The 10,504-nt window shown below is 34.4% G+C and overlaps 1 protein-coding gene across 2 annotated transcripts in view; it reads left to right on the top strand.

Annotated features, from left to right (window-relative positions):
* The first annotated feature begins 339 nt into the window (after nt 1–339).
* Nucleotides 340–10,504, top strand: part of LOC118204512 (solute carrier family 41 member 1-like) — a 272,491-nt gene continuing 262,326 nt past the window's right edge. For both annotated transcript variants that reach the window (XM_085812287.1, XM_085812282.1), the window contains exon 1: nt 340–494. The gene's annotated coding sequence lies outside the window, so the exon portion shown is untranslated. The remainder of the gene's footprint in view (nt 495–10,504) is intronic.

The following is a 10,504-nucleotide window of genomic DNA, read 5'->3' as shown; positions in this document are numbered from 1 at the left end:
GTTGACCAGTTGGCCACTCCCTAATGCAAATGAACGAAGAAATTAATTTCAACAGACAGATGGCGCTGGAAATTAAATGTAACGTACAACAGTCCGATATAAAAGAAATCCGTGAAAGCATTGTGAAGCAAGGTTTAAAAAAAGGGCAGTCATTGCAGATACGGATCACTGCTAATACATTCCACAACGCGCTCACATTCCATCGCCAATTATTGCCATTCATTCGAATGACTTTTTTTGTTCAGTTCGCGTGTTTGATTTTCGTTTCTTCCCCTCCTTTTTCTTGAAGAGTAAACCGAATACGGGAACCAACTTGTTTGTTCCTTTGGTGGGGCAAAATGGTACGAATTCCGAACCTGTTCTGACGCGTCAGGCAGTCTGCCACGGTTGCCCGGGACATGCCTAACATCTTCGCGTTTTGCCTCTTCTCCTTTCCCTACGTATTTGTGCTCGAGAAATTATTCGGTCACGAAGCGGATATTCATTTTCGCTAGGTGAGTTCAATATTTCTTTTCTTTTTTAGAAACAACATTGTCGAACAAAATTTGTAAGTGCACTTAACATACTTTTCTTTATGTAAAACAGAGTAGGCAGACAACGACAACTTTTGAATTAAACAGCCAAAAGATAAATAAATAATTTTTTTAAAATAAATTAAGTTTATATTCAGACTTCATAAAATAATTAATGAACTAAAATTAGAAAATAAGTTATCATGTAGTGTAATGGACACAAAAGATTGAATAATTCTCTTTACAAAATTCATTTACAATTTTATATCGCTAGTAATAAAAATGTGAGACGTGCTTGATAAATTTATAAAGATAATCGCGTATACTTTTGAATACAGTTCAATTAATAAATGTTAGGGGACCATGATTTTATTATTTGTGACGTAAAACTGTAAATGAATTTTATAAAGAGAATTATTTAACCTTTTGTTCCTGTTAAACTATACGATTATTTTTTTTAATTTTTTGTTCATTAATTACTTTATGATTTTTAAATATAAGCTTGTTTTATAAAATAATAATAAATCTTAAAGCTTTTAGATTTTATATTAGCCCAAACGGGAAGCTCTTTTAACATTTTGTGGGTTACCTTTATTTATTCAATATCATGTTCTTCGCATATAAACCATAAAATTCAGTTCAAGAGTAATACCGCAAAATAGCTTTAAATTGAGTATATCTTTAGCATTTCTGATACTCAGTCTCGCGTGCTGGCGATAAAAATGTTAATTTTTTTTTCGTAGTGTTGCCATTGCTCGATTTGAAATCGTTGAGTTTATTAATCAGAAAGTTGTTAGTTTTACAAAATATGGATTGAATGATAAAACAAATTCCATATTCCCGATTTTGGCTACCAGATGTCGATATTCGAGTGGATTGGATTATTTAATTATGGCAAAGCACACGAGGGCTATCTGCCTAAAGGGAGGGATGCCTTCGGGGAGGACTTTCTAAGGGAAACTGGCTCGTATACACGTTACACATGGGGAAAACCTTGAAAACGCCCATGCAGCCAGCCCGTTCGCGGGATTCGAACCTCGGACCGAACTACCAGTGTTCAGCGTCTTTACCGCTCGGCCGTTGGTGGACGATATTCGAGTGGAGGACTACGTTATTCAGAATTAAATGTCTCTAGGTACGGTTGTTTATTCACAGTGTGAGAAACATACATACATTCATGCAGAATCTTCATTATTTAATTTCTCTAAATATAAAGCAGGGCTCTAATATTGGGTGGCAACAACTTGAAAAGTCAAACACCGTTTATAGTGAACCAACAAAAAATGCCAAAACGAAATTTTCTTGGCAAATTACCCCTTTAGACTAAAAATAAAGGTTTTTACCTTAAAATATTTATGAATATTTTTTTTTCCTATCAATGATGCGTTATAAACCAAATTGTTCAGTTGGAAAATAGTTTTTCATCAGTAAATAATCACTTTTTTATTTCGAACAAGTATGTTATGTCAAATGATGGAAACAATTTTCGTCAACGATTTTACTTAAAAAGTTAGAAATAACTTTAAAATTCTCATGCAAACTTCATTTTAAAGATTAACCCCCCCCCGGTGTACCCGGAAGTGCAAGCATTAAAATTCCATAAACAGTTCCAGTTCCTTCGTTAAAGGATATATATGTGAAAAATTGTTTCAATATTAAATAAAAAAAAAATCTAAATCAGACTTGAAAAATTCCTTGCCGGCATAGCATTGTTAGCCACAATCAATACAGGGGTTGGACAAAAATATGAAAACACCTTTAAAAAAACATGTTTCTTTGCTTAATATGGTGTAGGAAACCCGTTGGCATCCAAAACAGCTTGCAGTCTTCTCGGAATGGATAAATACAGTTCCTGTATGTTTGCCAAGGGAATATTATACTATTCTTCCTGCAAAACGGTGGCAAGTTCAGATAACGATGTTGGTGGTGGATAACGAGAACGCCCTTTCCGTTCCAAAGTAGACCACGAAGGTTCGATAATATTCAGTCTGGTGACTGTGGTGGCCAGGAGAGATGGGACAACTCATCCTCGTGCTCAGAAAACCAGTCCTGGACAATGTGAGCTGTGTGAACAGGGGCTTTGTCGTCTTGGAAGACACCATCACCATCGGGGAACAAAGTTTGTACCATGGGATGAACTTGATCGGCCAAAATGTTCACATAAGTCTTGGCAGTCATGTGCGCTGACACAGTTATCATGGGGCTAGCAGAGAACCACGATATGGCTGCCCAAACCATAACAGAACCCCTGCCATGTTTCACTCTTGGCAAAAAGCAGTCTGTATTATAGGCTTGAGATGGCGTTCTCCAGACGTAAACTCGGCCAGAAGTGGGAAACAATGTGAAAGAAGACTTGTCAGACCATATTACTCGCTTCCACTGCTCTATAGTCCAGGCTTTATGACTTAAACACCACCCTTTCCTGTTACGGGCATTAGCATCACTGATGAGTGGCTTCTCAATTGCAGCACGGCCAGCAATTCCCTGTTTATGAAGCTCCCTTCTAATTGTTTTGGTACTCACAGGGTTCGGTAACACAACATTCATTTCAGCAGTAACTTTTGCAGCTGTGGCCTTCTTATTTTTCGTCACAATTGCCCTTAATGATCGTCTGTCACGATCACTCAGGACACACTTTCGTCCACGCTGTGATTTAGCAGATGATGTTTTTCCGCTTTTCAAATATGCGGAATAAATCTTCGATACAGTACCTCTTGAAACACTAAACACCTCGGCTACCTTGCTTACGGAAGCACCTACCATACGTGCTCCAACAATTTGCCCACGTTCGAAGTCTGTTAACTCTGACATAATGCAATGACAACCTCACATAACAATACTCCGACAACAACTGAACTGTTTACCACATTTATGAAGTTGTATAGGTGGCGTCAGTAGTCAAAAACGCCAGCGCTACCTACATATTTCATTAAAATCAATCTTTCTTTTCAAACATGCATTTCACAAGCTGTTTCCATATTTTTGTCCATCCACTGCATGTGCGCAAAATTATGATCTCCACAGTTAAGGAGAAAATACCATTTAACAGCATGAGCGAGTTCAATAAAAACTTATGGAAACTCATGGTTGGCAAATCACGCGACGGTTGACTCAGAAAGTTATAGGCAAGTACTTGTTATTACCATACGATAATACTTAAAACTTGAACTGTTAGATTGTTACGTAATACCTTATTGTTTCGAATTTCAGGAGTTCTGAATTCATTTTTAGGAGAAAGTACAGAATCACCCACTGCTTCGCGCGTTTCTCAAAATCGCCAACTTAAAAATAGCAAAGTAAAGAATTGCACAGATTCGGTACCCATGTACTCATCGACCTATTTTCACTTAAAAAAAAATCAGAGAATTGTACAAACTTGGCATTGCACACTCCCTTGACTTTGTCCATGCACACATCGATACGCGACATATAAGCGGGCGATTCTGCATTTTCCCGATTTTTACCTCCTTGTGCGAAGTAAAGGAAGTATTTTAATCACGAAAAATTTCAGATATCACATTTCAATGAAAATATGCATTTTGACTACTCTCGAACCCATTTGAAAGATATTTTTGCATCTATAGATGAGGACAGAATAAAGGCCTTTTTTTTTTTTTTTTTTTTTCTACATGGATTCTAAAATGGATTTAAAATGTATTCAGAGGATATGTTTTCATGAAGTACGTACGCACGTATTATATATCTCGCATAATTCAAAATGAATAGTCGTAGAACGTCGAAATTTTGTATATAGGGCTGTTATAACATCTAGTTGTGCACCTCCCTTTTTCATTGCAATCAGCCGCCTCAAACCCATGTATATATAAATGAGTGTGTGTATATATATATATAACTTTTAGTAGAAACTCTTACTAAACTATTTGAAAATCTTAACAGAATTGTGGTTTAAGTCAGTTGGAGCACCAACTTTAATCTCTTTTTGCCCACTGTGGAAAAAAATTACTTTCAATTATGTGCACTGAAAGAACTGTCTTCCTGCCCGAAGCAGAATAGTGAATTAAGTCTTTTTGCACCTTCAGTGCCTTTTTTTGCCGAGTGGGACCAAAAGGAAACTTTTAGTTTTGTGCACCAAAAATTCTGCCTTCTAGCCCGCTGGCCGAATTTCATGTTTTAGGGTAGATACTCTGATTTTAATTGAAAAAATTCTTTTTTAGTAGTTTTTAACTGTATTTGGTGTTTATTGGTTTTCTGTATTTTACAATTTTTAATGGAGATGCTTTGAGTTTTTATGTATTTTTCCCTTGCCGCGAAGTGAGAATTGAATTAGTTCAACGAGAAATATGTCTCTCATGAATTTTGAGGAAATAAGTTTAAATGAAATGCACCAAAAAATGTGTATAATTTAATAGGCCGTACAAGGAAGTCGTGGTGTCCACATCAGCTATTTTTAGTGTCAGAACTCAGAAATATACAATTAGATTCAGCAGTATGAAAATAAACCTGAAGATTTTTTAATTCTGTAGGTCATTTAAAACGTTGAGAAAGAGTCATTTGAAGTTCAGTTGGCAAATGGCGTGTACCTATACGCGCCAACATATAAGGGAAAAAAAAAAGTGTAAAACAAAATGTTAATTATGATTTAAATAATAGCCCCTTAAATCTCCTAATTAATTATGTTATTTCCCTTTCCTGTCTAAAAACAGTAACATGCTTGTAATAAAACTCTTGACACTGCGCCACTTCAAAATTTAACCCTGGCACGATTCTTATATACCGCTAACGGTACATAGGTAGTTATGTAATGGTTTAGCTAATAGTAATATTAAAATTTGCGAACCGAAACCTAAATTAGTCGGAACAAAGTCAAACCAAAACTGAATCAGGTGTTAATCTAACTTTTGATGTATAATCTCTTGATTTCTTCTTATTTTCTGTGACTTTCAGCTTGCTGGTCGATGCTGCTCTTTGCTTCTTCAAATATATTTAAAACGTGTAAAACGTACCAATATAACTATTGCAGAAAAGAGCCCTTTGTTTTTTGCGGTAATTTAGCTGTATCTGGATCAAAAATATTTTGTCAGGAATAAATTGAACCTGCCATAATGATTACTACCCTCTTTATGCATCTTCGTCTTCGCCACAGGGAGGTAACGGATTCAAAAGAAAGCCAAAGTAAAAGTTATGGTTCTATAGAAGAGAAGTAGAAATTGGTTTCGTCTAGTGATTAGCTAAAGAGTTTATGTAAGGACCTGCATCAGCATCGTTATGCAAGATCATACGGCATGCATTAATTTGGAAATGACTCAGTTTATAGAGATTCATTATAAGCAGTTACTATTTTTAGGGCAAAGAAGGGAAATAACAAAGTTATCTGTTAGAGACTACCTAAAATTCAAATTAGAAGTTTGCTTTACATATTTTTTTTTTTTTTTTTTTTTTTTTTTTATCTTAGCTGTATATAAGAAATAAAATGTTTGACGCGGTCATGAAATTTTTTGATTTATATACATATATAAAAGCATAAGAAACTGTCATTGAATAACCTACGCACCATTTTATTCTATGAATTTTGCCAACTGTCAGGTACATGTAAAATTCCTTTTTTAAAAGTCATTAAATTATTCGTATAAAAGTTATAGACGTGTAGCTGTACAATCTTGAAGGGAAAAAAAAAAAAAAAAAAAAAAAAAAAAGAACACCAGGCCAGTGGGAGAATTTTGAAATGACCTGAAGAGATCTTAATCCTAGTGGGCAAGGTTTAGTGGATATGGAAATATGGGGAAGTGACACAAAACATCTCAGCCTTATTCAGTAAGATATGTCTGTTAGTTATTGAAATGTGGAGCCGGTATTTGCCATGATGACAATCAATACCTCGAAGATTAGTCAGTTCTGAACGCTTTGCTTCGATTTTTGCTTTAAAAACTGACTTTTAGGTAGGGTATTTTTCCGAATTTATTGTCTAATTTAGTGGCAATAGTCTAGAGTATACGATTGCTTTGTAATAACACTATACACGACGCATTAATTTTTCGGGTTGCAGCCCTCCCTGTCGATGTTATTAAAGAATATTCTTTTGGCTTATCTGATATTTTTTTATTGCTAATATTGCTATATAGTATCAATTTTCCATCTCCAGTATGAACTATTTATAAGAGGAACCCCCCTTTTTTTTAGCCCAAAGGGGCGTTAGCCCAGAAACCAGTCTCGAAACGTCATTTTTCGTCCAATCACTCTAAACGGAGGTATGACTTGTTGCCTCTAAATGTTATCATCCTGTATTATATTTAAAGAAATTAAATAATGAAGAATCTGCATGAATGTATGTTTCTCACATTGTGAAAAACAATGATAACTAGAGACATCCAATTTTGAATAACGTAGTCCTCCACCCGAACATGGGCACCTGGAAGCCCGAATCTTGAATTTCGAATTTGTTTTATTATCTATCTCATATTTTTTAAACTTTAACGAATTTTTCATTAAGAAACTCAACGATTTCAAAGCGAGCGGTGGCAACACACTATACGGAGTAAAATATTTTTATCTCCAGCGCGCGAGACTGGAAATTCTAAAGATTTGCTGTTTTTAAATATTTCTAGCCAAAGGGGAGTTAGCCCAAATGCTCTTGAAATGTGTGTATGTGTAAATGTAAAAAACGTCCCTTTGGGCGTAATATAAAATCTGAATGTTTTCAGACTTTTTTTTTTACTTTTTTGTTCCCAATAAAGAATTACGTGCCAAAACTCGGACAAGCATATTCTGCTCTGTTAAAATATGATGTACCCATACCTACTCAGCTTTCTTCAATGATCATGTATTGTACTTTTTTTGAATATTTATTTTACCTGATAGGCTCCTATATTGTACAACTTAGATTTTAGCCTCTTTAACAAGTCCTTGTTTACAGAAGATGGTCGTAAGAGCTGGCATCATCTTTGAGGCTGAAATTCCGGTTACAGCCGAAAACATCGCGGCAAAAACTTCGTGGCAGAAACATCGCGGACGAAAACGTCGCGGAGAAAACAACGCAAGGCGGAAACGTCGTGCTACAAAACATCGTGGGAGAAAACATCGCAGTTCTAAAACATCGTGGTACGAAACATCGTCGTAAAAATAAAGCGGTTCAAAAACTTCGCAGTTTAAAAACATCGCCGTCGAAAATATCGTGGTTAAAAAATAAAGTATCTACAAATCAACACAGGAAGATAACATCGCAGACATATAGTTTCAGGCTTTAATAACTGTAAATGGATATTCCCATAATGATATGTGAGCGCAAGATGGAAAGAAGGATAATTTTTACTTTCATATTTTTTATTAGCTAATAAATTTTTGCTGAGAAAATAAGAAGGAAACTTAAGCTTAGAAAGTTAATGCAACTTATAGCACTTAATACCATTTTAAACCGACATAGTTAACTAACAAAGGCCGTTAATAAATCATTTTTTATAAAGTTTTTACTGGTAATTTTTCATGAAAATTATAATCTGTAAGTTGCATTTAATTTTCTATGCCTTCTTACTTTTTCAGCAAAAATTTATTAGTCATTAAAAAAATGTGAAAGTAAAAATTATTCTTCTTTACATCTTGCCCTCACAAATCATTATGGAAATATCCATTTACAGTTATTAAAACTTGAAAAAAAAAACATGTCTGCGATATTATTGTCATGCGATAATTTGTAGATACTTTATTTTTTACCACGATATTTTCGACGATGATGTTTTTATACTGCGAAGTTTTTGAACCGCTTCGACGTCGATGTTTTGTACCACGATGTTTTAGGACTGCGACGTTTTCTCTTTGCGATGTTTTCTCCCACGATGTTTTGTAGCACGACGTTTTCGTCTTGCGTTGTTTTCTCCGCAACGTTTTCGTCCGCAATGTTTTTGCCGCGATGTTATCGGCAGACACCGAAATTCCAGGCTTAAACTTCTCAAACTACTTTCGAACTCTGTCATCAGAAACGGCACTTTCTGATATTTTACAGGCACAAATTTTGCGAGCAGTCTAACTAACATATCCCCCGTTTTTGAATAAAACAGCAGAATGTTACTAAAATTGTGCCATTCTACATGCTAAAATTATTCAACGTGAGCAGAAAAGTCTGCATTGAAACACCCGCTGAGTCACTTCGCATCACCAGTAACAAATTAATTAGAAGGAAACGAGCTTCGATACGGAAGAAGCAGAACTTTTGCGATGACCCAATACTTCGAAGAACAGAAATATTTGAAATACCACAAATATTCACGCTCTGGAACTTTTAAATTTTGAAAAAAAAAAAAAAAAAAAAAGTATTTGTGAAAATTACGAAACTGAACATTTTATACATTCCTACGGTTAATATATTTGTATTTCGGAAAATGTTGTAATCATTATAAACATAAAATACAAAATGTTTGACTTCGGTACTGCAAAACTGAACTTAAATTTTAAAGTTTATGATTTTTAAGAATTTTACAGGGCCAGAAAATCGAAATTATTGTCCACGTTCGGGGGTCAATAAAAAATTAAATTAGAATTAATTCAGGTTATTTTTATTTGCATATAAGGTCATTCATTGATGTGCATTTGTGATTTACTGATGTATAGCTTTCTTTGGTTAATCTTTACAATATGGTAACTGGTAGTTTGGCGACATTTTGGAGGCGATAAAGGTTACTACCTGGGTAATAATGTGAACAGTACTCAGTTCCGATTACGCATTATTTTGTGTGAGGGAAATGAGAGATCATGGGATATGTCATGTGATATTAATGGACGAATTACGGTTCTTTAATCGGAAAAGGGGGGAAATCGGGAAAAAATCTGGAAATTTTGTATTTGGTTTTATTCTGTGTTGTGTGAAACAGTGTTCGTGAATTTTTGGATCCCATGGCCGTAACTAAAGTGAATTCGAAATGGGTATTTATGTATGTATTAGTTTAATGTATGTGCTCATTTATATTTTAAGTAGTGTTTTTGAATTTAATTATATTTTAATTAAATGATAGTTATTTTGTGAATTTTATGTTTGTAGGAATTTGGTATACGTTTTAGTTGAAGTAAACGTGCATGGAAATAATTTAAATATCTGACACTAAGTATTTGTAATGGTTGCGGTATGAATTCGTTGGTGACGTTTATAATATAATAGATAATTTAGAGGTAAAAGTTTTTGGATATTTTATTTATTTTATATGTGGAAATGTTCATATTTGGAAAGGGTAAATACTTTTTCGCGATCAGGTAATTTCATATATGTGTTCTTTTTACCGGGTTTAAAGATTGAGAAAATTGTCATGTATTTTCGTGAAATTTTTCTAATTTATGAGAAAAAAGCAGTGTACATGGATATAGTGAAGAGTGTGCGCAATGCCATTTTTGTGCAATTCTGGGATGTTTTTTTAAGTAAAAATAAGTCGGCGTGTACATGGTTTATGTGTATGTGTTATTTTGAAAAACGCGTAAGGAGTATGGTATTGTGCACATTTTCCCAATTTTGCAATGAATATTTGTCATGATTAAGCAGTTTTGTTTGATAAAATTTCTAGCATAAGTGTAATTCGGCTAGTAGATTGTTGGAAGAAGTGTTCAGTAGATAAAAAGAAAAGAAACATGTATTTACTTCGTGAAGACAAAATGGCGGCGGGGAAAAAAATAGAGGGTTGCTGTAGGAGAGTTGGTCGCCAAATTTTCGCCAAAAAACGCCAAGTTACCATAATGTAAAGATCAACCCTTTCTTTAATTGATTTTTTTTTTTATAATTAGTAACTGTTTATTTTGTGGGGAATGGAAAGAAACGCTGATTGGGCCATTCATTTTTTTATTGTACTTAAATTGGTCAGAAGTACACATAAATTAAATTTAAAATATTAATCAGATCGTTGTTTAACATTTTAGAAGATAACGTCCGGCTGAAAAATATGTCAAATGCGTGGCTTCAGTATGATGATGTTTCACTACATAAATCATTAAGCCCTCGCAATTTTTGGAGAAGTACATTTGGAACTAATATAATTGGATATGGGGTTTTAGTAGAATGG

The sequence above is a fragment of the Stegodyphus dumicola genome, chromosome 1 (genome assembly GCF_044657685.1).
Source record: "Stegodyphus dumicola isolate Sdum_Otavi_A_Nest chromosome 1, ASM4465768v1".
NCBI lineage: Eukaryota > Metazoa > Arthropoda > Arachnida > Araneae > Eresidae > Stegodyphus > Stegodyphus dumicola.
This window is presented reverse-complemented; position numbering and strand designations above follow the sequence as displayed.